Source organism: Ambystoma mexicanum, chromosome 7p (genome assembly GCF_040938575.1).
Source record: "Ambystoma mexicanum isolate Mex_15411 chromosome 7p, UKY_AmexF1_1, whole genome shotgun sequence".
Classification (NCBI taxonomy): Eukaryota; Metazoa; Chordata; class Amphibia; order Caudata; family Ambystomatidae; genus Ambystoma; species Ambystoma mexicanum.
This window is the reverse complement of record NC_090939.1, coordinates 32,424,161-32,451,632: the sequence shown is the minus strand read 5'-3', so window position 1 is coordinate 32,451,632 and position 27,472 is coordinate 32,424,161. Positions and strand designations below refer to the sequence as shown.

Below are 27,472 nucleotides of genomic sequence, written 5' to 3'. Positions count from 1 at the left end.
TGTGTACCGACACATGTATTTGGCCACCATGCATTTGAACACGTATACCATTGATGTACCTCACACATGACTGGACTTACATGCGGCAGGCACATGTCCCTGTACATACACATCCATACATGGCCCGTCCAAGACCTATGCCCAACCTGCACACTCCTGCCACACCTCAACATGCACTGCGTCCAATCAGTACGCATGTACACTTGCCGCTTGACTCCAGACGGGTCTGCTTCTGAAGGATCTGCCAGTGGAGCGCTGGATATGTGCGTTCCAGGACCCTCATCTGGATGTTGCTCCGCGGACCCGGCACCTCTCTGTCTTCAAAAGGCGCTGGGCCTTGCTGAGGGTCCTGGACCTGAAATACTCCCAGCGCTTCCGGATGTGTGGCATGTCGCGGGCTGCCATCCCCTCCGCGTTGATGGCAGCCACAATGTCCTTCCAGATCCCCTTCCTTCCTTCATTGTCGCCGCGTGAACTTCCAAAGAGGGCATCATAATGCCCCAGGATTTGCTCCACCAGGATGCCAACTTCTTTGGCACTGAAGCTGGCAGCCCTCTGCCTCTCTGCTGGGGGGTTGCCACTGGTGCCAGATGGTGTTGTTGGACATGGCAACCCCCGAGGCAGGTGTGGGTGGGCAACTGGGTCCTGGGGCTGGGCTGTGGAGGGATGGAATACCAGTTGGGAGTCTTCTGTTCCAGCAGGGGTGGTCACAGCAACTGGACCCCTGCAGATGGCTGACGTGCAGGCACCAAAGAGCAGGGCAGATGTTCTGCAGGCAGCAGCAGATGGCAGGTGGGAGCGTGCTCGGGTCTCTGGGGGGCAGGGAAATGGCCTTCAGGGCAGGAGCGTGGTCTTCCGTGTGTTGTCGTGTGGCCAGCTTGATACGGAGTGAGCGTGGGCGTTTCCCTCGTGACGGGTGCATGGTGAATCAGCATGTGAAGACACGGCATACACGCATTAAAATTGGAGGAAAGGCCCTTAGCGCGTACACGCGTAAGTGACGTTGCACATCTGGGCCAGTTTAAAAGGTACGCGTAGGATGCCATTTTATTGTATGTGCTTTTTGTGGAGAGCGAGTGGGTGAATTTTGTACTTCTTGTCGGGTTCATATGCGATTACTTCACAACGGTTCCAATTCGTACTCCTTGTATACTCAGACAGAGTTCTATTCTTCTTTTGGCGGGGGTGTTGCCAACGCGCGCACGTGCGTCTTTTTCACATTCTTTTTCCAGGCAGATGGTGAGTCGCGCTCGTATTTTCTAACTGTGGTTGCCCCGTGTGTCGCGTACCCATTCAGAGGTCATTGTAGCCTGCGTGTAACATGCGTATGCTCCTTTTTGTTTTCCTGGGTGCCACAGCGTAGTGCGGGCTCTTTATTCCACGCACATGGTCTACCAGGGTTTGCGTGCACGTTAAATTTTGTTTTCGGGGTGCCTGAGCGCTGCGTGACCAGTCATCTTCCCCCAGGGGTCACAGACCGCCTTGCTAGAGCACTAGGGTACGTATTCCATCTAGTACCCTACCCCTTTCACCCCAATAGCCCAGGACAATTGTTTACTGCACCTCCCATTCGCACAACATCAGTGCCATGGTTGGGAGGCGACCAAGCAGGAAGGGAGGCCAAAGGTGGCCGACCTCCCAAAGGTGGGCGCAGTAGGGGACGTGGCCAGGATGTGCAGGGTGGCCCAAGAGGCCAGTGTGTGGAGGACCAATCGGGGACACCTATACCCCCCTCCCCCAATGGGTCGGGGAGATGCAGCAGACACCATCCCACCTCAGGCCTTATTAATCCCCCCCATATTGCCAACTGGACCGGCACAGGATGACTCCCAGGCTGACTTCCGTGTCACCAAGTCAAAGCCACGTGTGGGGGTGAAAGTTGCTGTCACCAGGCCCCGTGGATCTGGGGCAGCAATGTCATCTGCTGCCCCAAGTAGCCAGGGTGAGGAGGCTGCAGGGGCAGCTGCACCTCAATCCACCACAGCTCCGAGTCACCCAGCCAGGACAGTGTTGGTCCAACTCCATCACACAGAGGTTGGTCCTACCAACATCACCCAGCAGCCAATGCCTGCAGTGAGACCTTTGGTCATCGTGCCTTTTGGATACTTCCAGTGCCCAGTCCACCTGCGCTACTTCCCCTACCAACCAGAGCGGCATGAGCCACTCGGGGTCCACACCACCTCTTAAGAGGAAGAAGGGTGCTCTTGTGGTACAGGCTGGGACCCCAGCCATGGCTACCCCCTCCGGCACGTCAAGGAAGCCTAGTTACAATGATGCAGAACTAGATGCACTTGTGGGCTACGTGTCGGCCCATGGCTGCAAAATGGTGGTGACTGCAGGGTGCAAGACTACGCCTGCTCAACGTAGGGCCCACTGGCAGACCATCGCGGACCGCATTAGTTCCCTTGGTTTTGTGAGGTGCACAGCTGATGATTGCTCTAAGCGGTGGAATGACCTGAAACGCAGAGCAAAGAACAAGCTGGCTTCCAATCATGCCTCTACTCTGGTGACTGGTGGTGGGTCTCCACCAGAGGAGGAACAACTCACTGAACATGAGTCTGTCGCTGGAGCCTTCATCTCAGAGGATCAGATCCACGGCGTGGGAGACCTACCAGATCTTGAAGCAATGTCCGGTGAGTGCCCATGCATGTGTGTGCAATCCATGTGTATGTTGCTTAGGTGATGTGTTCTGATTGAGTGCCAGGTGAGGCTGTGTACTCATGACTATCTGTCACCCATGTGGTACCTCCAAACCATCCCCGGCCTACGTTTGGGTTTCACAGTATCCCTTCTGACTGTAGTTGACAATTTGCACCTGATAACTGCACTTGCCCTTCAACTGTCATCTTGCCACAACATTGTTAATACTGTTTTCCTGTATTCTGCCTGATGAAATCCTTAGCATTTTTACCACACATTTTTGTGCCGTACTGCCCCAAATGTAACATACTTCTGTCCTAGATTACTCCCCACAATGGCCCACATTTCTTACCTTCTTATGGGAATGATTTCACCAATCAGGCTGAATGTGTGCAGGCCATGTGTAGGTGCACATTACTATATAATTTTGGGGCCCTGTTTGAATGTTGAACATGACATTTGTCTTCTGTCATGTCGAAGTGACCAACCATTGATGTATCCATGTGCCTGCCATCACTGCATCAGTGAACACTGGCTTTGTTGCAGCGTGTGGCACATGCGTGTTTTGTCACACTATTTTGCATGTTTTATTTCATGATGTCAATCTCACATGGATGGGTGGCAGTACTGATTTGCTACCATCTGTGTGTCCTTGTCAAATCTTCCATGGCTATGCTACGTGCCATCTGTGTGCTGGCATGCGTCATGTATGTGGATTGTCCATGCGACTCACAGGCTAATGTGTGGTGCCAGTGCTATCCAGCATGCAGCACATGTGTTGATTTTCCATCTTGGAGTCCACAGTGTCTGCTTCCAACTCATTGATAGTGCATGCATGCCAGAGTTATTGCCATGTGTGCCATGTGTCATTTATGTACTGGATGTCTGCCTTGTCATGCCTATGTGTGTGGGCTATGGTGCTCATGCCTGTTTTATTACTTTTCCATTATGTTTTTGCAGGTGATGAGGCACTTGATGCTGTTGAGGAGGAGGAGATGGCCCAGAGCCAGGAGGACTCGCAGCCACAACCAGGCACCAGTGGAGGACGTGGGGTGGTAGTGGGTGAAAACCCATTACTCCTGCAGATCATACTGTCCAGGGGGGTCTCTGGGTGCACCTCTGGAGACCTCTATGAATCAGGTGCTGAATCGGACATTGAGACATATGTGCCGTCACAGGTGAGTGTTTCTGGCAGGGATGCTGTTCTGTCCAACCCTCCTGCACTGGGGTAGACCCCTCTATGGGGCATTCAGTGTTGGAAAGTCCGCCTGTGGCGGTTACGGATGCAGGGTCACACTCCACAATATTTGCTCCTGTTTCTGGGCCAGCAGATCAAAGGAGGAATGCAGTCCTGCAGCCTCAGGCAGTGCCAGCACAGCAAGGTGCACATCACCTTGCCCCAACCAGGTGTGGTGCCCGTCAACGCGATGGCCGTGCGCCACCAGGCAATACTGTGTGGGAGAACTCCATCTACAGTATTGCAGCACAACAGGGGGCATCGTGTGAAATGATGGCTCAGGCAATGGATAGGGTGGCCGCTTCCATTCTCCCCCCTGAAAGGCAGATGGAGCTCCAGCAGCAGGCAACAGACTCCATTTGCCATTCACACAGGGAGGACATGTTGGCGTCCAACAGGGACAGACAGACGGGCGGGACGGGAGACTCTGCGCGAAGCCATATCTGTAGTCACAGGCCAGCCCTCAGGTTAGAACACAGATCCCTCAGAGATACTCTGGCTGAACTTGCGGTGTCCTGGAGTACAAGGGCAGAACAGCAGCCGGAGCAGCTAACACGTACACTCAGCTGAGCTCCAGGCAACCCGTCAGGAGATCTGGGCATCATGCGAGGCCATGCAGGCAGTGGCCAGTCTGTAGTCAAAACTGTGTATACATCCCTAGTGCTGATTGTTGTTGAATTCTCCACTGCATGGTGGATTTTTATATGGTTCGGAATCCATGACTATTTCCTTATATACATGTACCTTCTTTGTGTCTTAACAAGCCCGTCTCCTTTGCAGATGCAGTTCATGTTGTATGCAATACACTGACACATTTGCCTACCAGCTACACTCTGCCGTTGGAAGGGGTCGATGTGCTGCCTTTGTCAGGTTGTGACACTTGCACTACTTTGAATTTTTACTGTCATATGTTGCCACTGTTTCATCCTGTACTGATGTTTAGTCTTGCTGGTAAGCATTTGTTAATGTGTGCTTTTTTATTCATTACTGAGAGGAAATTGCCTGTGGCCGTTTTACATTTCTGACAGTGCACTTTGTGACACTTGTGTCATGTGTTCTGCATTCATTTCGTTCCTTTCACATTGCATGCCATGCCGTGCCGTGTTGGGTAGCTGAGATGGGGAGGGGTTGGGTGACATGCCTCTATTTTTATGTGGTATTTTGCAAGGTGGTACTCCTTCATGCTGCATGAATGTGTGGCTTTTTCTGACACAGCATTGGGTGTGTTTAAGTAGCTAGGGATGCACACAATGTAGAATGTAGCACTTCCAGGTGAACAATCTCAGACTGGTATGGTTGCGACAGTTGACTGTCCCTTTTGTCATCATCTTTGATTGTTAGCTGGTATGTGCCAGGCCTGTGTGCACTCCGCAGCGGTGCGATTTTAGGTGAAGTAATTTGCCACAAGCTGGGTACGGGCTGCCTCACCACGTGCCCTTTCACCTCCCATGCGCAGCGGCCGTGCATGCGGTTGGGATGTGGGGGCTAGACCATGTCCACCGGCACGCCCCGCTGGGTTGCAACGTTGTGCAGGACACATGCTGCCACAATGATCCTGCACGCTACTGGGGGCGCGTATAGCAGCTGCCCACCAGAGCGGTCAAGGGAGCGAAAGCGTGACTTCAGCACTCCGAATGTGCACACCACTATGCCCCGAGTTGCAAAATGGGCTATGTTGAATCTTACCTCGGGTGGTGTGGTGTGGTGTGGTTGCGTATTGGTGTCATCATGTAGGTGCTCAGAGGGTAGGCACTGTCCCCTTGGGAGGTGATAATGGTTGTCATTAGTTGGGTTTTCCCATTTCTCAGTGTCTGACATGCATGCATGTGCAGAGGCATTTGCACTTACCAATTAGCCATGTGTCGCCATGCCTCCCAGCTTCCAAGTCCCGGTTTACGGCTGACATTCTGAATATGAAACTGTCATGGGTGGACCCCGGATAGTTGGCATATACTGAGGTGATGATTCCCTTGGCATCACATACAACCTGCACGTTGATGGAATGCCAGTGCTTGCGGTTTCGATAGATGTGCTCCTTTGCCCTGGGAGGACGTAGAGCCACATGGGTGCAATCAATGGCACCTAGCACTTTGGGGAAGTGTGCCACCCCGTAAAAGTCCAGGATGGCAGCCTTCCTTTCTGCAGGTGTTCTGGCCATGTATATGTGCCTGCGGACTGAGGGATATGCAGTCATGATGGCCAACACCTGGTGTAGGCAGCGTGACTGCGTGGCCTGTGAGACACCCCCAACTATGGCAGTTGTCTGCTGAAATGACCCAGTAGCCAGGAAGTGCAGTACATTAAGCGCCTTTTCCAAGGGGCTCAGTGCTTGGGAGCACAGGGTGGGTGATGTGAGGTCATCCTCCCACTCAGCAACCAGTTCTAGGATGATATGGGGTGGAAACCTGTACCTCCCATAGACATGGTCATCAGGCATCCCAAAAAGGCTGGTCCTGGGTAAAGGAATGCGGGGCCTGGCTATCCGCCTCCTCCTGCGGTGTCCCACGACCACTGCTGCGAGGAACGGTACATTCATCGTAGCGTATGAGCTTGTTTGTTGTTTGCGCGCACTTTTATGCTGCGCAGGGCTGCTTACGCCTGCTTCCTGCTTGCGTAAGTGTTTCCGGATTAGCGCGTCTTTTTGGGTGCACGGCTTTCCCCTGTTCGATTCCATGAATACGTGTTGTTAGCGCGCGTGTGGCAATTGCGACCATTTTCCTCCTGTACTTCCCCCGTTACGCCCACATTTTCACACGTTCCCCATTCCGTGTGTTACGCCCCAAGTTAAACACACTTTTCTTGTGTGCGCTACATGATGTGCGCTTTCCCTTTGCGCGTCGTGCACAGCGTTTCCTGACGTGTGCGCCCCTGTGGCCCACCCACGAATTTGGCGCACATCCCATTATTTACCCGCGCAGCGCATTCCATGAATCGACTAACGGCTGCATGCACGGCTTTGGCACATGTGCGCTGCGATTTTCACGCTTGCGCTCCCCTTTTCGGCGCACATTTATTCCATGAATTACCCTGTATATGGGTAAGAAATAAAACCAATAGTATATTTTACATTCCTGCTTCCTTATTTAAGCATTTTCGGCATTGTTTCTACTGACGTCCTTAAAAGAAAACTGAAGACACTCCTCTTTGACTAGGATAACTGAGATCCTGCTATTTTACTCGACTGTCTGGTTCAGCACCCGTATTTCCCTCTGTTTATGCCCATAAAAAAAGGGGGGTGAGACGCGCACTCCAATTCCTGGCCAATATACTACCTGAAGAAAGAAAAAATAACGTAATCCTTAGAGACTGCATTAGCAATTTAATTGGATTCACCTGAAAAGCAAGGCAACACAGCCTCCCTGAAGAGTGTTGGGACACGAAAGCGCTAGGAGGAGAACAGCAGCAGAAATACAGTAGAAGGGATCCAACCCTGTGAATATTTTGGCAGCAATTGGGATCTAACCCAGTGAATTGGACACTTTTGGGATTTAACCCAGTTATATATTTTTTCTTCATGTAGTATATTGGCCAGGAATTGGAGTGCGCCGCCTCACCCACCTTTTTTTACTGTTATGCCCATAAGCCTACAGGTCCAAGGCCATCGCAATACAAATTTATAAAAGTAAAGTTAAGGGTGGCCTCGATTGACTTGGAAGGTGCTATTCTTCCCTTTTTTTTGCAGATACTCTAAGAAGAGTGTAGTGCCGCACTTGACCAGGTCTAACAGAGCCCCCACACTCTAGACGCGAACGACATAGTGGTAAGAGAGAGACAAGTTACACTAATTGTTTTATTTTATACTAGGACTATCTTAATAGACGAACATAGAGGTCTACCAATAGCCTGATGTTGTGTTCTCCGGAACACTGTACATAACAGATGAAAACATTTGGACATTGTCCACATATTTTACACATGACCAGATAATTTACCAAAAAAGGTGATTAATGAAGCTTAAGCGGACCATGACTTTACTCATAATGATTTGTATCTCAAGAATTATGATTGTAAACATGTTCATTAATATATATTTTTTTCTTTTTGTAAAATTACAGTAAACTTCACAGTAATACCCCTGAGATTGAAACCCGTTGGGTTTCCCATTAAAGTAGCAACTGTGAAGAAAACAAAATCTCGTATGAACTTAATCTTTTCCAAGGAATATTTGTTTGCTTGAACACTTATTACTATTGAAATAGTTTTTCTACATATATCTTTAACCGTTTGTGGTAAATAGTTTGGCTGTGATTTGGTCTTTGAGAGTGTGCATGGGACGGGAGTTCCCACATCTTGGGAACTTTATTTGGTATTTCCCCCTTGAGGTTCATGGCAGAGAGTCAAGTCAGAATGTCGGGTGTTCATTGTTTTTGGTTAGCAGTAGGAATTATAATTTCGCCTATAGATGTTCTTTACTCCCCTCTTGGCTTGGGCTGGCTGGTGCGTGACCCCTCCCCACTTGTATTCCCAGTTCTTTCATCCTTCTCGGTTCAGGCCTCGGACTGCAGATGCAGTTGAAAACCAGGTTCTATATTTCCCTTGCAACTCTGTTGAATAGGACTCCTGAGCCCCTCGCAAAGAGTTGCAAAATGTGTTTCTGTATTTCCATTGCTGGTGTGGCACTGCCAGACTTGAACTTCTGTGGCCTCTCTTGCCCACCTCTCCAGGGTATCGATGTTTCTTGTCCCTGTATTAGCCCACGCAGGTCATAGGCATAGCCTGGTGCAAAATGTGCACTAGCCATTGGCTAGTCATATTGGCTCTCGTCAAGTGAGAAATGGTGTGCTGTCTGTATAGAATTAAGGTGGCAAGTTATTGTATTATGGCTAGTAGCTATTAGATGGTTAGTAGCTTGCAACTTAAAATTGTTCTCCCTGGGTGTAATACATTGTCCTCCCACCCTCCAGGCGGACTGGGCATCTCAGCCCATCGATGGCTACTCGGTCTCGTTTGCCTTGTGCCTGATGCAATTTTCTCACACCCTTTTGCAGTGCTTTATCAGCGTTGCTCATCGAAGGAGGCAGTGGCTGTGGAGCCGCACCTTCGCTGTCGTGTTGTCTGAACTGCTGTTGTTGTATTGGGAGCGAGTGCAGGTGTGTTGCGTCTCCGGCGGTTCGCACTCCACTTGATGGGTCTTGGGATCGTCAGGCGGTCTGCTCTCCTGGGCTCGGCAGTGTCCTGCAGACTGGGATTTCTCTGCCCACCACATATCTGATGTGGGGCTGGGTCAGGTTTACTCTTCCTACGATGGTACAGTCTTGCGTCCTTTTACGTTCTTCTGTGAAACATGAGGAAACCGAATTGGTTACTTGTCTGCCACACATAGGTGAACAGAGCAGGGTCAGCAAACGAGCCATTCATAGTTAAAGGGACCTCTACATCATAATATGGCTAAATTCTCATTTAAACCATAAATGATGGGAATTCTGTCTTGGAAAGGTGTAGTCATACCCTTACTTTGGGGTTCCTTGTTCCCTAAGTGGTGGTTTACCCCAGTGAGATCTTGCTTGCCATGTACTTTAGGGTTGACCTCCCTAGTCCCAAAGTGGCAGGCTCCCCCTTGAGGAGAAGGGACAAATTCCCTGGATTTGTCACAAGGGTTATTTTTTTATTTATTTTTTATTTTATATATTTATATAGCGCCGACTGCCCACGGGCATCGGGGCGCTTACAAAAAGACATGTACATGCTCAAGATAGAGCCAGAAGAGGCGACGGGACGGCAGACAGATTTATACCGGTTAGCTAATTCAGAGTGGCCTAGTCGAGGGATTACTTGAAGAGCTCTGTTTTGAGTTTTTTGCGAAAGACCAGAAGGTTGGACTCCAATCTAAGGGGCTTAGGTAATTTGTTCCAGTTGGAGGCTGCTCGGTTCGGGAAAGCTCTGCCCAAGCCGAGTTCTTTCTTGAATTTCAGGGGCGTTATCAATCCATTTGCCTCTGATCTTAATGCCCTACGAGGATGGTAAAACGTGAGTTTGGACTTCATGTAGGCAGGTGCTTTGCCATATAAGCACTTGTGAGTAAGGCACATAGACTTGAATTGAATACGTTCTTCTATTCTCATCCAGTGAAGGTCTCGTCTAGCTTCACTTATATGTTCACTTCTTGATTTCATTTTGACCATTCTGATCGCGTTATTCTGGACTAGTTGGAATTTTTGGATGTTATGCTTACTAGCTCCTACCAGGAGAGCATTACCATAGTCTAGACGTGACATGACGGTCGCTCTTGCAATTGTGGCTCTGTTTTTTCCGCTCAATAGTGGTCTGATGGCTTTAAGTAGCCGGATGTAGTAGTTGCAATTTTTACTAACATAGGTCGCCTGGGCATCAGAATTGAGAGATGCTTCCAGCGTCATGCCTAAAGTTTTAACCTCATCTGTCACAGGGATAAGGGTCTCTTTGATTTTGAAAGCCTGATATTCCGCGGAGAGTTTGAGTACCATTAATTCGGTTTTGTTTGCGTTCAGGCACATCCAGTTATTGTCCATCCAGTCTTCGATGTTACCATAGAGTGTATTTAGAGTCTTACTATCTTTAGCGTAATCCCCAGTCAGTTCCAGGACCAGCTGAGTATCATCAGCATAGTTGGTGAAGAATATCTGGAGTTGTTGTAGTAGCTCACATAGAAGCCGGATATACAGATTGAAAAGTAAAGGGGATAGACTAGCTCCTTGTGGAACCCCGGAAAAGATGTTAAATTCGGAGGAGAATTTGTCACCCCAGTGTACTCTGGATATTCTGTTTTCTAAAAAGGATGTTAACCAGCTTATAGATTCCTTGGAACAATTTGCGACCTTCTCTAGTGCTTGTTGCAAGAGCTGGTGGTCAAGCAGGTCGAAGGCGGCACTCGGATCTAACAATATTGGTAGACCAGCCTTTCCCTGATCCATAATTTCCAGCATTTTGGACTGTAAATCCAGCATGGCGGTTTCAGTGCTGTGCGCAGCTCTAAAGCCAGATTGTTGAGGGTGTAAGATCTCATGGCTTTTTACATATTCTTGGAGTTGGGCTGTTGCTATTTTATCTAATACTTTAAGTGTAAAATTACAATTAGTGATGGGTCTTAGGTTGTTAGGGTCGCGAGGATCAAGGGTAGGTTTTTTAATCAAGGGTGTGACGGTAACCTTTTTTATATTATTGGGTACTACTTGGTCCCGAAATGAGGTGTTGACAATTCTAGTATAGAGTTGCGCACAAATTTCGGGATGTTGTAGGATGATCTTGGGAGGAAGTACATTTTCAGCGCAGGAGGATGGTTTCATGGTTGCTAACGTTTTTAACATAGTTTCTGAAGAGATGGATTGAAATTGAAACTTCTCCTTGTCCATTGCGGTTAGTTGTTCTGCAGGTAAACTGTGTTGCGGTTTATTGGTCTGTGATAATGTAATTCGTTCTCTGGCTTTGGATATTTTATTTGCAAATCCAGCCTGAGTGTTTTCGCATTCGGTTTGTGAGGGAATAAATTCAGGGGCCAACGCCCTAGGTTTTTCTAAGGATTTAAGAATGTCAAATAGCTTACTGGCTGAATTGGATGACGCTTCAATTTGACTATTGAAATAGTTCTTTTTCGCCTCGTTGATCTTAGTTTTGTAGGATTTTTCTAGTGACTTCCAGCTTGTTTTGTGGTCCTCTGTTTGTTTTTTTTGCCATTCAACTTCACTATGCTTTTTTTCTTTCTTGAGAGAAATGAGTTCAGGCGAGAACCATTTTTGATGGTTAAGGTTGAGTCTTACGGTTTTTTCTCGATTGGGTGCTTTCTGATTGATTAACGTGAGCATCTGCTGATCGTATTTTTTGATTATGGTGTCACAAGAATCTTTTTCATTGATGTCCGCTAAGATGCTATTGATGCAGAGTTGTAAGTCTGCTTTATCAATATTTTTAAAGTTTCTGGACAGAACTTTACTTGCCTTGTTAGCCGTTTTTTTGGTTGGGATAGGTAGGTGCATATCAAAAACTATTTTATAATGGTCAGACCAAATGCAAGGGGTGGTGACATAGTTATTGGTCTCTAGGTTGTTGGTAATGACCCAATCCAGTTGATGGCCATTAGCCATGGTAGGTTCGTGATTCATAACATTGAAGTGTATTTTTTCCAATGTTTTTTTCAGGAGAAATGGCTTCCTTGTCTTTTGGATCTCCACGCCACCGGTTTAAATCACCAAAGATGATTGTGGATTTATTTAGGCCTGTAAGGGAATCGGCGAGAATTGTAAGTTCATCGTTGAACTCTGATTCCAAAGAAGGGGGTCTATATATAAGTATGAAGTTTAGGCAGTTATTGTCCGTAGGACAGTGTTTAAGGTGTAGTATTTCACAGCCTGTACAGAAGGGTAAGGAGGAGAATACCGGCAGTGATTCTCGAGTGATTAAGGCTACTCCACCCCCTTTCCCGCTTCCTCTGTTAGCATAGTGGATTGTGTAACCCGTAGGGACTGCCAGGGAGCAGGTGGGTCCAATAGGGTCCTGTAGCCACGTTTCCGTGATACACATTATGTCGATATTGTCTGACACGATCAAATCGTGTACACATGAAGCGTGTTGGTTAAGGGAACGTGTGTTCAGAAGACATATTTTCAGTTTTAGTGACCAGGGTTCTTTATCGTGAATTTGTTTGGTTTCTGCCCTAGAAGGGTCACTAATGAGAGCCTGTTCTACAGTTGTCAGCCTGTAAGAGGGTGTTGCGTTCACAATCGTAAAAGAATTGTTTTCAGGTATTGCTTGGGCGTTGTGGGTCTTGTCTAGGATTTCCTGTGCACATGCGTGTATGGCTCCTATTTTCTGAGACTCTTGTAGTTTGGAGAAAAGGTTGCTGAGTTCTCCTATTCCCATTCTTACCGAGGTCGTAAAATAGGGCTAGCCAGGAAAGATGATGCAGAATTTCTGGCCAGGGACAGCAGGATCGGCGAGGACCGGCGCAGACCGACTTGCCTCTGAAGCGCCGGCGCTGAAGCGCCTGACGTTTCAGTAAATAGCCGCTAGGGCTCCTGGGAACTGTAGTTCCTACTTAGGAGAGCGCTTCACAGACACAAACGCAAGTCATTTAAACAGATGAAATCACAAATGTCACGAGTGCTTGCTCGTTGCCAAAGCTAATTCAGTGTTAGCAGGTGCAAATAAATGCAGATAAATGCAAAATGAGATTACCAAGATGTAAAATTCGTTTGTCCTGGATAAACAGATTCTGCCTACCAATTCAAACAAGTAAAGGCTACGAATCACGTAATTAACAAGTAGTTACAAACAGGTGCAAAAGTGGCGCTCTGAGCTGCCAATAATAACCTAACCTCAATCAGTGGCCCACGGCAGACTGAAGGTTAAATTAGGGGCTCGGCGGGACCGGCGCAGACCGGCGTGCCTCTGAAGCGCCGGCGCTGAAGCGCCTGACGTTTCAGTAAATAGCCGCTAGGGCTCCTGGGAACTGTAGTTCCTACTTAGGAGAGAGCGCTTCAGACACAAACACAATTAATTTAAACAGATGAAATCACAAATGTTACGAGTGCTTGCTCGTTGCCAAAGCTAATTCAGTGTTAGAAGGTGCAAATAAATGCAGATAAATGCAAAATGAGATTACCAAGATGTAAAATTCGTTTGTCCTGGATAAACAGATTCTGCCTACCAATTCAAACAAGTAAAGGCTACGAATCACGTAATTAACAAGTAGTTATAAACGGGTGCAAAAGTGGCGCTCTGAGCTGCCAATAATAACCTAACCTCCAAGCACTGGACATCCACGATTGGATGAATGTGAGGAAGGCGTTGAGCCTGTGGTTGTCTTTGATGGATGATGTCTTGAGGTAGATCTGCATAGAGGGGGGCATAGGCTCCTGACATAGCTGCGTGGTGCACAGAGGTCTTCCAATTTCTGTTTTCTGATTCAAGCTTTTTTCCATTGGGTTTGCAGAATGATCCAGTGTCTGAAAGTGATGGCACATTTAAAGCAGTATGTTAAGTTAAAAAATAAGCAAATTATTCCATTTTCTGGAGGCTGTTTTTTTAAAGGTGGATACATGCATCATTTGATAGCTTGCTCGTACCTCTTTAAGAAACTTGATGCAGGGCCCTTGCACAGATCGGGGTATGATGAATCTGGTGATCTGTTTGAGCCCGAAGGATTCCTAAGGTTTCATTAAGTTCAGGCAAAACTCCAGATCCCACGTGGTCCTTTGAGTTTGTGAGAATTTCCAGAACAAGGAATTGCCGGACATGTTTCCTAACCGAGCTTGGTTTCCAGATTATTTGAGGCAATTGGAACCATGAGCCTGGATGCTGAGAGACCCTAATTGAATGGCAAACAGAAATTAGGGTTAAGGGGGTGGGGTGAGTCGGTGGATATAGGAAAGCTCCTTATGCTTGATATTGAAAATGATTCTCTTACTTGCCCATTCATACATCTACAGTTTAAGATTCTATGCAGGACTTGTTACACCATGTCTAAAGTGTAGGCAGGGAGGCACCATCCCGAGTACATACCCAAAATGGAGGAGCGAGGTGTCCTCCCCATTTATCTTCCCACCCGATGTCCACCTTGGACCCTGTAGTGTCTTGAGGTCACATAGCTGCTGTTATGTAGAGAACACTTAACTTGACAACTTTAGGTCTTTTCCTTGGGATCTCTAAACTGTGAGGACCATCTTAAGCACACAGTATTGTCGTTTCTTCATTATAAACTTTAGTTCTGATGCACACCTGCAAGGTTTAAAAGTGTTTTAATGTTTTAGTTCAAGTCCACTTTATCGTTCAGTGTTTAATATGTGATCTGAACCAAGATTGCCATGTTTAGTTGATTTATACTGCACATTGCTGCCATTTTCATGGTCTCATGTGGCTCTGTAAGGAAAAGTTGGTAGGGTAGGGTTGGGTTGGTTAGTGAGGGAGAGGGATAGGATTATCTATTGTGCTCCTCTGTCGGTGCGTGCAGAACCAGGAGCCACTGGCGTCTGTGAGCTTTCTCCATGTGCTTTGGGCACTGTATTCATGGTTCCAGAAGGGCGCATCCAGTGTTTGAGTTGATTGTCTGAGGTAATTGGGTTTGTAGCTTGGTTAGCGTATGATGTGCAGTTTTGGTGGGTTGATTCACTCTCTCTCTGGGCCGTGTGTTGTAGACGTGTGGGTTGTGTGGAAGAGAGAAATGGTTAGTGGGTTTTTGGGTGGTCTCTGGGTATTTGTAGTTATGTTATTTTCCATTCTGAGTTTATCCCTAGTCTTCATTGTTACAAGCTTATGGTTTGTAGAAGCAGGGATTGTATAGGTTGGGTGGTCCACACCGGGCAGGGGGAGAAGTGGGGGGTTGTTGAATAGTTGGTATTTTGATCTCTTTGCGTTGAACTGCCTGGTTTTCAGTAGTTTCCTGAAAGTTGGGTATCTCCTGTCTTATTTCCTTCAGGATCGAGTTCGATAGTTTGGATATCGGATATGAAAATGCGGTTCCACTTATTTCCTTTTCTCGTAGTGTCTTGTTTCTATTTGGAGGTCATTGCTAGATCTTAAATCTCTTCCAGGTTGGCATTGGGAGATCTTTCTTTGGATGAATGTGGGTCCTTGTCTGCGTAGTGGTTTATGGGCAATGCAGAGGGATTTAAGTTGATGTATTTCTTTACCAGTAGCCAGAGTGGACTTCCTAGGGCTGGTGTGATGTGGTCTCTTGTATTTAGTCTCAGGAGCAGCCTTTTGCCGTATTTTGGATGTGTTGTCGTTTTTTGGTGAGATGTTCAGGCATTCCCAGGTACAGACTATTTTAATAGACTATTTGAATCCTTGATAATACTAGGTATATGATGGCGAGGCTTCTGTGTGCGAAGTTGAGGTAAGGGAGGATCACTCTAATTCACAGGCGGTAGAAGCATTTTTAGCTGTTGCGTTGACTTGTGGTTCCAATGTCATGTTGTTGTCCATGAGGATTCACTGATTATTATTATTTTTTCACGATCAATGTCTCCGATAGGGCTCCTAGGCTCAGGGGCAGGTGAGAGATGTCTGTGTTGGATTGTCTTTTTATGGGGAAATTAATATTTCTGTTGTGGTTGGGTTTAGTTTATTTGTGGTTTGCCATCCAGTTGTTGTCGGTAAGGCATTTATTGAGAGTGGTGTTCTTATGTCATCAGACTAAGTCTGCATCACAAACGCTGGCTGTGCACACACACCCTGTATAGAGCACCGCTACTCTCCAGCTACGTTCATACTTTAAACCAGAAAATAACTTTCACATGAGATGTACATTTTTGTCCCATTCTTCTTTGAAGTGTGCTTTAATGTTAATGTCTACGCATTCCCAGAAAGGGATTTCACATCACATAAGTATGCCACCAGTTGGTCCGGAGACTCGAATGTAGCTCCTGGTATCGAGCTAACCAAGCGCTTGCAGGCTACATACAGGACCATGCAATACACCACATGTGTGACTCCATCCTCCAATAGCTGCAAGTGGTCACTTATACATGCAATCGCCATGTTATGATGTCCTAGGACTGCAACTTTTGAAAAAAAATATATTTGCTATTTATCGTGTTTCTGAAAGTTATGTTACTGCCAGCTAACGTTCAACCTCCTACCATAACGACGGCTGTACTCGCCACGGTATACACGCATTTCACCGCGGTATTTTTCATCGCCGTTTTTATTTCGAAAAAAACTCAACTTTTTTTTTTTTGGGGGGGGGGGGGTTAAAAAATAAAATATATGGTTGTGGGTGTAAGGGAATAAAAAAAAATAAAAATAAAAAAAGGGGGTTTGGGGGGGGTAACCGCCCCAAAAAAAAGAAAAACGACTTTTTCGAGAAAAAAAACCTGCGATGAAAAAACCTGCGATGAAAAATACTGCGGAGAAATAACGTAGAACCCTCGCCACCTGCTTTATGCCATCCAAATCTTGAAATCTCGCAGGGTCCCATGTGCAATCTACACCCCCGTTTCTCGTCCAATGTCTGAAGGTCTACCAAATGCTGCCTTTAACACATGCAGACTGGGGTGATGTCGTCTAAAGCCTGGCGAAACTTTGAGTGGGAGGGACGAGGAGGGGGGGGGGATACAAGTTTCTCCTGCTTGAACGGAGCATTTAACCCGTGCTCCCTCCGCCTTGTGCTGGTGTTGTGTGGCACTAGCTCTCTGAACCCATCTCCACCCCCCCCCCCACCTGCCGCACAGTGATGCTGTGCTCTGAGGGACTGGGTGCATATCTGGCTCTCTCTGAACCCATCTCCACCCCCCACCTGCCGCACAGTGATGCAGTGCTCTGAGGGACTGGATGCATATTAGGGTCTCTCTGAACCCTCTCCACCCCCCACCTGCCGCACAGTGATGCAGTGCTCTGAGGGACTGGATGCATATTAGGGTCTCTGAACCGTCTCCACCCTCCCTGCCGCACAGTGATGCAATGCTCTGTGGGACTGGATGCATATCTGGCTCTCTCTGAACCCTCTCCACCCCCCACCTGCCGCACAGTGATGCAGTGCTCTGAGGGAATGGATGCATATTTGGCTCTCTCTGAACCCTCTCCACCCCCCACCTGCCGCACAGTGATGCAGTGCTCTGAGGGACTGGATGCATATCTGGCTCTCTCTGAACCCGTCTCCACCCCCACCTGCCGCACAGTGATGCTGTGCTCTGAGGGAATGGATGCATATCTGGCTCTCTCTGAACCCGTCTCCACCCCCCACCTGCCGCACAGTGATGCAGTGCTCTGAGGGACTCGATGCATATTTGGCTCTCTCTGAACCCTCTCCACCCCCACCTGCCGCCCAGTGATGCAGTGCTCTGAGGGAATGGATGCATATCTGGCTCTCTCTGAACCCATCTCCACCCCCCACCTGCCGCACAGTGATGCAGTGCTCTGAGGGACTCGATGCATATTTGGCTCTCTCTGAACCCTCTCCACCCCCACCTGCCGCCCAGTGATGCAGTGCTCTGAGGGACTCGATGCATATTTGGCTCTCTCTGAACCCTCTCCACCCCCCACCTGCCGCCCAGTGATGCAGTGCTCTGAGGGAATGGATGCATATTAGGGTCTCTGAACCCATCTCCACCCCCACCTGCCGCACAGTGATGCAGTGTTCTGAGGGAATGGATGCATATCTGGCTCTCTCTGAACCCATCTCCACCCCCCACCTGCCGCACAGTGATGCAGTGCTCTGAGGGACTGGATGCATATTAGGGTCTCTCTGAACGCTCTCCACCCCCACCTGCCGCACAGTGATGCAGTGCTGTGAGGGACTGGATGCATATCTGGCTCTCTCTGAACCCTCTCCACCCCCACCTGCCGCACAGTGATGCAGTGCTCTGAGGGACTAGATGCATATTAGGGTCTCTGAACCGTCTCCACCCTCCCTGTCACACAGTGATGCAGTGCTCTGAGGGACTGGATGCATATCTGGCTCTCTCTGAACCCTCTCCACCCCCCACCTGCCGCACAGTGATGCAGTGCTCTGAGGGAATGGATGCATATCTGGCTCTCTCTGAACCCATCTCCACCCCCCACCTGCCGCACAGTGATGCAGTGCTCTGAGGGACTGGATGCATATTAGGGTCTCTGAACCGTCTCCACCCCCCACCTGCTGCACAGTGATGCAGTGCTCTGAGGGACTGGATGCATATCTGGCTCTCTCTGAACCCATCTCCACCCCCCACCTGCCGCACAGTGATGCAGTGCTCTGAGGGACTGGATGCATATTTGGCTCTCTCTGAACCCTCTCCACCCCCCACCTGCCGCACAGTGATGCAGTGCTCTGAGGGAATGGATGCATATCTGGCTCTCTCTGAACCCATCTCCACCCCCCACCTGCCACACAGTGATGCAGTGCTCTGAGGGACTGGATGCATATTAGGGTCTCTGAACCGTCTCCACCCCCCACCTGCCGCACAGTGATGCAGTGCTCTGAGGGACTGGATGCATATCTGGCTCTCTCTGAACCCATCTCCACCCCCCACCTGCCGCACAGTGATGCAGTGCTCTGAGGGACTGGATGCATATCTGGCTCTCTCTGAACTGTCTCCACCCCCCACCTGCCGCACAGTGATGCAGTGCTCTGAGGGAATGGAGGCATATGTGGCTCTCTCTGAACCCTCTCCACCCCCCACCTGCCGCCCAGTGATGCAGCGCTCTGAGGAGCTGGATGCATATTAGGGTCTCTCTGAACCCTCTCCACCCCCCACCTGCCGCACAGTGATGCTGTGCTCTGAGGGACTGGATGCATATTTGGCTCTCTCTGAACCCATCTCCACCCCCACCTGCCGCACAGTGATGCAGTGCTCTGAGGGACTGGATGCATATTAGGGTCTCTCTGAACCCTCCTCACCCCCCACCTGCCGCACAGTGATGCAGTGCTCTGAGGGAATGGAAGCATATTTGGCTCTCTCTGAACCCTCTCCACCCCCCACCTGCCGCACAGTGATGCTGTGCTCTGAGGGACTGGATGCATATCTGGCTCTCTCTGAACCCTCTCCACCCCCCACCTGCCGCACAGTGATGCAGTGCTCTGAGGGACTGGATGCTTATTTGGCTCTCTGAACCCATGCTGCACAGTGATGCTGTGCTCCGATGGACCGTTTTATTTGGCTCTCTCTGAACCCTCTCCACCCCCCACCTGCCGCACAATGATGCTGTGATCTGAGGGACTGGATGCATTTTTGCCACGCCCTGAACCCTCTCCACCCCCCACTTGCAGCACAGTGATGCAGTGCTCTGAGGGACTGGATGCATATTTGCCTCACTCCGAACCCTCTCCACCCCCCCCACCCCCTACTTGCTGCACAGTGATTCTGTGCTCTGAGGGACTGGATGCATATTTGGCTCTCTCTCTGAACCCTCTCCGCTCCCCACCTGTCGCACAGTGATGCAGTGCTCGGATGGACAGCGTGCATATTTGGCTCTCTGAACCATCTCCACCCGCCATGGCGCAGTGTGATGCAGTGCTATGAGGGACTGGATGCATATTTGGCTCTCTCTGAACCCTCTCCGCTCCCCACCTGTCGCACAGTGATGCAGTGCTCGGATGGACAGTGTGCATATTTGGCTCTCTGAACCATCTCCACCCGCCATGGCGCAGTGTGATGCAGTGCTCTGAGGGAATGGATGCATATCTGGCTCTCTCTAAACCCTCTCCACCCCCCACCTGCCGCACATTGATGCAGTGCTCTGATGGACTAGTTACATATTTGGCTCTTTCTGAACCATCTCCACCCGCCATGCCGCACAGTGATGCAGTGCTCTGATGGACTAGTTACATATTTGGCTCTTTCTGAACCATCTCCAACCGCCATGCCGCACAGTGATGCAGTGCTATGAGGGACTGGATGCATATTTGGCTCTCTGAACCCATGCTGCACAGTGATGCTGTGCTCCGATGGACCGTTTTATTTAGCTCTCTGAACCCTCTCCACCCCCCACCTGCCGCACAGTGATGCAGTGCTATGATATATTTTATTTATATCGCGCTCGTACACAAGTGTTTCAGAGCGCAACCAGGCGAAGGGAGGGGAACAGGGGAGAAGCAAAAACAACAATCTTACTGGGGGACTGGATGCATATTTGGCTCTCTGAGCCATCTCCACCCGCCATGCCTGTTAAGAAGGATTTCTGAACTCTGACCTGGTGGGCAGATGTTCAGAAGGCCAGCCTAGTTTCTTGGAACAGGGTAACCTGGACAAGCCAGACCAATCAAGGTAGCTATGACAGGCGAACAAGACTAAGTCTCAGGAGGGGTGAGGGTGACTTGAAGACCTCAATGAGCACACAGAGCAAGGACACTTACAAATTACTCCCAGACAGGTGTATATATCAAAAATATAAACACATTTATTACAAGGCCTTTGTAACTCAACACACAGTAAAAGAATTACAGCAATCCTACTAAACCAACACAACACAATGAATACAAGATATATACAAGACCATTGGGGTCTAAAGGGTTAAAGGCACAAATAATATTCACAACCTAGAGGGGAAGGAAAATGGGCAGTGCAGATAGCCTTTAGCCCCCTTCAACATCAAACACACACCTAACTAAGAGGCAGTCCAAACCCTAAGAAGAGAGGAGCCTTATGCTCCATAGTACATGTAGTGCAGTCGCACGCGGTTGTTCCAATGGGCAAAACTGGGTCTCTTCAGGGGTCTCTAGCAGCTCAGGAAGGTGGGTAAGGCGATGAAGAATAGATTCTCACTATTCGAGGAGGGCCTCCACTTGAAGCAGAGGTGATTCCAAGGTTCGGGAATAGGTCGCTAGTTCGCACTAGCAGTGGAAAGGAGAGGGACCCCCAGGGGCCACTCGTGCGTAAAAACAGATGGAGGCGCTAGGGGCCACCGGTTAAGGCTAGGGTTACTCACCGGCCCCAGGCGCACTCCAGACCAAACTCAACCAGTTGGGTCCGCTGCAGGCTCAAATGAGGATGTCTCTGCGGCTTTCAGTTCCAGCGATAGTGATGATTCTCAAACGGGACAGTGGCGATTTCTCCACTCCTGATGGATGGATCAGGCCAGTTTCACTGCAGCAGGCTTCAGGGGCAAGAGGGTCACAAATGCAGCGCACCTGCAAAGATTGTTGCCGCAGCTGGGCAACACGGTAACCATGTTTACTCCCGTCCTGACGCACTAGTCTCTCTTCAGACCTGGGAATGCCAAGTATTCAAAATTCAGTGTGAGGGTCCCGGGGACACATAGCTAGCAGTATACTAAGTTTCGAGGGCCTCCTCGAAAACTTGCAGGTTTTGGTGAATGTGCCGAGAATAGTTGGTCCCACTATTCTAATGGGTCAAAGCGTCTTTGCAGACCTTCTAGGACGACCAGATGCAGAGGGGTCCCACGGGACGACAACGGGCTCAGGGTGCCAACCCTTCCAGCGGTTCCTCGACTCAGCTTCTTAGTTTCAGTATACCTGGATTCTATCCTTCGTTCAGTGAGAACTCCAGAGATCGACATGGTATGGGTGTTTTCGGCCTCCTCTTATCCAAAGTTCCCTTCACTCCAAAACGGGGAGGACCCAATGGGAGATCTGCTCAAACACACACTCCATACGTGGACCAATCACGGACCATGGTGGTCCTAGGCATTCACAGCACTCCAGAATCTCTGGCACCCAGTATGTGTATTGGGGACAGACACCCCAGCCCACATCCTGTAGGCACACACACAAGGCATGCAGAAGCCCGCGAAAACTTGGCGTTTCGCAGGAAACTGCACGAACAAATAAGGACTGACCAGGGTCGGCTCGACCTGGGGAAGGCAAAGGGGCAAGATGGCCAAAGGACAGGACAAAGAACCTCGTGGCATGGCCGTTTTGGAGCCAGGCCACCTATTCATGCCAAACGCGGTAAGCACGGTTAAAATGCAGGAAAGGGTCAAAATTTCATGAAACGATGAGCTGCCTCCAGTCCTGTCCATGACACATCTGCACATCCCCAAACAAGTCCTACAGAGTATCTGGGGCCTCTGTAATTGACTATAAGTCCCAAGTGCACTGTACGTTAAGCTACATTGTGCACTTGTTACATGTTGCAGAAAAGTTGCCACATTGGAAAAGGACTAAGGGAAACCAAGTCTTCCAGCACTGACTGTTTTAAGGGCATGTCACTTTTCCCATAAAAAGTGAGCGAAAGCCCAGAGGAGTGCAGCAGAAGGCTGTGCTCCCCTGGCAAAGTCAGACTAAGGTGTTTAAACTGCAGCAAAAAGGTTGGGGGTGTACAACTGGAGGGAAAATTACATATCAAATGAAATCTTTCCTAACAATGCCGCACAGTGATGCTGTGCTCTGTGGGACTGGATGCATATCTGGCTCTCTCTGAACCCGTCTCCACCCCCCACCTGCCGATCAGTGATGCAGTGCTCTGAGGGACTGGATGCATATCTGGCTCTTTCTGGACCCTCTCCACCCCCACCTGCAGCACAGTGATGCAGTGCTCTGAGGGACTGGATGCATATTAGGGTCTCTGAACCCATCTCCACCCCCACCTGCCGCACAGTGATGCAGTGCTCTGAGGGACTGGATGCATATTAGGGTCTCTGAACCCGTCTCCACCCCCCACCTGCCGATCAGTGATGCAGTGCTCTGAGGGAATGGATGCATATCTGGCTCTTTCTGGACCCTCTCCACCCCCACCTGCAGCACAGTGATGCAGTGCTCTGAGGGACTGGATGCATATTAGGGTCTCTGAACCCTCTCCACCCCCCACCTGCCGCACAGTGATGCAGTGCTCTGAGCGACTGGATGCATATTAGGGTCTCTCTGAACCCTCCTCACCCCCCACCTGCCGCACAGTGATGCAGTGCTCTGAGGGACTGGATGCATATCTGGCTCTCTCTGAACCCTCTCCACCCCCCACCTGCCGCCCAGTGATGCAGCGCTCTGCAGTGTTCTGACGGACTGGATGCATATTTGGCTCTCTCTGAACCCTCTCCACCCCCACCTGCCGCACAGTGATGCAGTGCTCTGAGGGACTGGATGCATATTAGGGTCTCTCTGAACCCTCTCCACCCCCACCTGCCGCACAGTGATGCAGTGCTCTGAGGGACTGGATGCATATCTGGCTCTCTCTGAACCCTCTCCACCCCCCACCTGCCGCCCAGTGATGCAGCGCTCTGCAGTGTTCTGACGGACTGGATGCATATTTTAGAGGCAGCTCCAGGCGGTGGAACAGGGTGTGGCACTGTGAAAAAAAAACATTTTCCGATGCTGTGGAGGTGGAGGCGGCGCTGGCACGATCTGCCGCCTGTCTGGTCCTCCTCCTGCCCTGAGGGATTTCCCGGACCCGCAGAGAAGTTACCCACTTGTGCTGGGCGCCAGCGGAACCGAGAGCAATACTCCTCCTTGAACCCAAGCTGTGAGAGTGTCTGCACTCCCAATATGCCTCGGCTGTATTCCAGGCTTCCAGTGGGCCCTAAATCTGCTCCGTATTCCCTCTGTGATTGGCTTCTGCCAGCCATGGTGACTGAATACACAGCACTGTCTTTAGCCACGTAGGCTCCTGTCTAGTGTATCGCACTCCCTGTTCTGGATCTCAGTGGACGCCCCCACATCCTCACTACCAGGGAGGTAGCCTGCCTGCTTCCTGGACGACGAGAAGACGCCTCCTCAGTGAGTGAGTGAGTGAGTGAGTGACCTGTCCGGCCATGGGAAGTGGTCCCTGCAGAGAGGGTCGGGCTGTTCCCTTACTCCTGGCGCTGGGAACAGGAAGGCACAGTGGACCTGTGTACCCAGAAACAACCCACAGACGGGCCTGAACATTAGGTGGGGGTGAGGGAGCCGGGGAGGGGGGGGGTCGGTGACCCATAGTTGCAACATTGTCCTGCAGTAGGTTGAGTTCCATGGTGGGACGTCAATTCTTATTTATTCGAATCCTCCTTGCGACCCGTAGCATCGAAAGAAACACGCCCCCCGTCGCCACATGTGAACCTCTGAGGCTCGGGAGACTTTGTTTGCTTGTTAGGCGCTTATACAGGAAATGCATTCTGTTTCAAAGCGCCCACATGGCAGTATAATTAATATCCACATCGTGTACATTGGATTGCGGGGGGGGAGGGGGGGCGCACTGGGTTGTGGGGAGAGATATATTAGCACGGCCCCTTGTTTGCCCCCCCTCCCCTTGGTTCTGGCGTCCCTATAGCTGCACACGTCCACGTGTCCTACAAAGGCGCTACATCTTTTAGTCACATGCTTTCAGGCTGCTCCCTGGCCTTTGCTCTGGGTGCAGAGGAGGAGTTTGCCCTTTTTTCACTAAGTCACCTCCATCGAGGGGTGCATTTTGTGTGTGCTTGCAGCTTATGGTGCTCATGGGCTAGGTATATGAAACCGTGTATTGCTTTATATGGCGGGTAAACCTATGCCTCTTAGTATGGCCGACCTATTCCGTCGCCTTGCCATGCTCCATCGAATATCATGAACATTGTGCAAGAATCATTGTAGTGCTTGGAAGCTGAGGGAATCTGGCATTCAGCGCTACGTAAACCGTGATATTTGGAACATGTCTCATTGCAACCGCCCCACCCCCATCCGTTCTCTACGGACACAGAGCACACACCATTTCTTACTCGCAGATTATCAATCGGTGCGCCTTCGGGATTCTTGGAGTAGCATTTGTGCACCGAATGCTGTATTGGTCAGTCACACTCGCTGCTTTGATGCACGCACGTGTGAAAGGCGCTTCTGCTGAAGCCCGTTGCACGAGCTGCTCAAGTACAGGCGTGTTGGATTCAGTCTGGTGAGCAAAGCTCTCTCTAATGGCAGCTGGCAAGCCTTACTCGCGGACCTGCTTTGCCATTTTGGGCACGTGACTTCACCTCTATGAACTAGTGTTCACCTTACTTTTTTACAGATTATTACTTGCATTAGTAATGTTTGCTTTTCAAGGCACAGTGGGAAAGTAAACATAAACTACATTAATATCGGGTGAAACACGCAGAGAAATAAGATTAGTGAGCAGATGTCTTTAAAAACACCCAAACCTCAACAAAGGATGATTCAAGGGTTTTTATTTTGCATAACTCATGATTCCGTTTTAAGTAAAGGGGTGTATCAGCCACTTTTGCTCGCTAAAAATGGGCAAATACTCCCAAAAAAATTAAAACAAGGAGTAAAACTACTCCCAACAAAAAATAGGAAAAAGACCTGTAGAACTAACGGTTTGGAAATTGTGTCATAATGAATGAAAGTGTCCCTCTTTTCCTATGTTCATGTTTGATATCACAGAGGGAAGGGTAAGAGTGTAATGTTTCGGTCGTATTGTTCCAATCATATACAAATAGAAGTTTTTTTAACTTTATCTGGATTGGTAATTAGTGTTTCCCCATCAGTAGACTGATTCTTTAGTGTCTTATCACAGAAATCTCTGAATTTATTAGGTTAGGCATTCCCAACCGTACGGCCCTGGAAGAAAATAATTTTACCCAAGTCTACATAAAGAGAATAAAGAGAATCCTTCTTAGGGCAGTGGAAAGAGCGAAATAGGGCCATAAACCGCCACAGAGATCTAGCTCTCAATGAGACAAGACCCAATTCAAATCTGATTGCCGCACCTAGGATGTTTTTGGGAAGATTCAGAATTTTCCTCCAAATGATACCTTCTCTGGTCTCCCAGAAAGTCTGAATATTTCCCTTCATAAAAGTCTACAGCTGGTTTTAGGGAGAATCTTCCAAATTTATCATAAAGCTTAATAGTCTGGGTTATTAATGGTATAGCCTTCTGTTTAAGGAACAGTCTGAGTTCAGAAGACGATTGTTGGGCCAGTATTAGAAAGCCCAAATACAACATTTTTATTTAGCTCTTACAATGGATTCCCCTCCAATCTTCCAGTCCAATCTTTTCCCCTTTTTTCCCTTTGAGATTAGAAGGATACAAGTTTTACAGGGATTCATTTTTAGCCCATTAAATTCAGCAAATTGTTCAAATTTATGGATCAAACGATGTAACCAAACTCTGGTGTGATCCAACAGGAGGAAATCATTGTCATATGCCAACCTTGAAATCCTAATTTTGCCCAATTTAGCATTCACCAGCCCAGCGTTGTGAAATTCACCAGTGTCTGCCATATAGAGTATAAAAAGACAGGGTGCCAAAGAGCAGCCCTGTGTCACACCTATCCTAGTTCTTATTCTTCTAGATGGGGTTCCCTCCATATTCAGACGCACGTCTATCCACGAGTTCTCATACATAGCCATAATAAGCTTTAATAAACCTTCTGGAATGCCCCAATTAGAAAGTTTAGCCCAAAGTCGTGACCTAATAACAGTGTCAAACGCGGTTGACAAATCAATGGAGGCGACATAAAGGGACCCACCAAATTTACTCCAAACTGTATCTTGAAGTGCAGTCAGAATGAAACAATTTAAATTTGTTGAGTGCCCAGCCCTGAACCCCGTCTGTTATTTATTCAATATATGGTTTTTCGCTATCCAAACATTAAAATGTGTGAACAGGAGTGAGTCATATAGTTCAAAGTCTGCATCAATTAATGCGATTGTCTATAGTTTTTGGCTATATTTCGATCACTTCTCTTCAGAATTGCTAATTTATGGGCCTTCCGCCAGCTAGTAGTTATGGTACCACACCCCGCAATATTTCTAAATAGCATAGTGAGTATATGGGGCCACATTTCTGCCAGCGCTTTCAATGTATTATTTGTGAGCCCTTTTGGACCAGGAGCCCTCGAATTCTTAGCTTTCATAATTAGTTTGAGTATCTCCTCGTATTCTATAATCGGAGCACAGGGTATATTTCCTTCATCATCTCCTTCATCTATAATATGACACCCCTCTGCCCCATGTCCAAATACTTCAGTGAACAATGTGACCCATTGCACCTCTGATACACGCTTCAATTGATTGATGACTAACAGAGTATTTTGAGAATTGAGAAGACTTCAAAAAGCCCTGAGGTCTCTCTTTACCAGGACACGTAACATTCTCTCTTTGCACATGCTACTTCTAAAAAAAAAATACAGAGATTCTAAGATTTGTCGTATAGATCTGATCTTCGCATTTTTATCTAATTTATCAATATTTGATTTACAAATTTCTCTAAGCATCTTCAACATATAAGACTTTTCCTTGGCCATCCCTTCGTCAAAAATGTGTATATGGTTCCTTTTAGGGGGGCCCTTTCTTAGATGGTCAAA

At 48.7% G+C, this 27,472-nt stretch overlaps 1 protein-coding gene across 3 annotated transcripts in view; it reads left to right on the top strand.

Annotated features, from left to right (window-relative positions):
* The window catches only part of VANGL1 (VANGL planar cell polarity protein 1), a 609,741-nt gene that overhangs the window by 24,326 nt on the left and 557,943 nt on the right, over positions 1 to 27,472 (top strand). The window contains exon 1 of one of the 3 annotated variants that reach the window (XM_069635703.1): positions 23,608 to 23,936. The exons of the other annotated variants lie outside the window; for them this stretch is intronic. The gene's annotated coding sequence lies outside the window, so the exon portion shown is untranslated. Of the gene's footprint in view, positions 1 to 23,607; positions 23,937 to 27,472 lie in introns of those variants that run through there. 3 annotated transcript variants of the gene reach the window in all.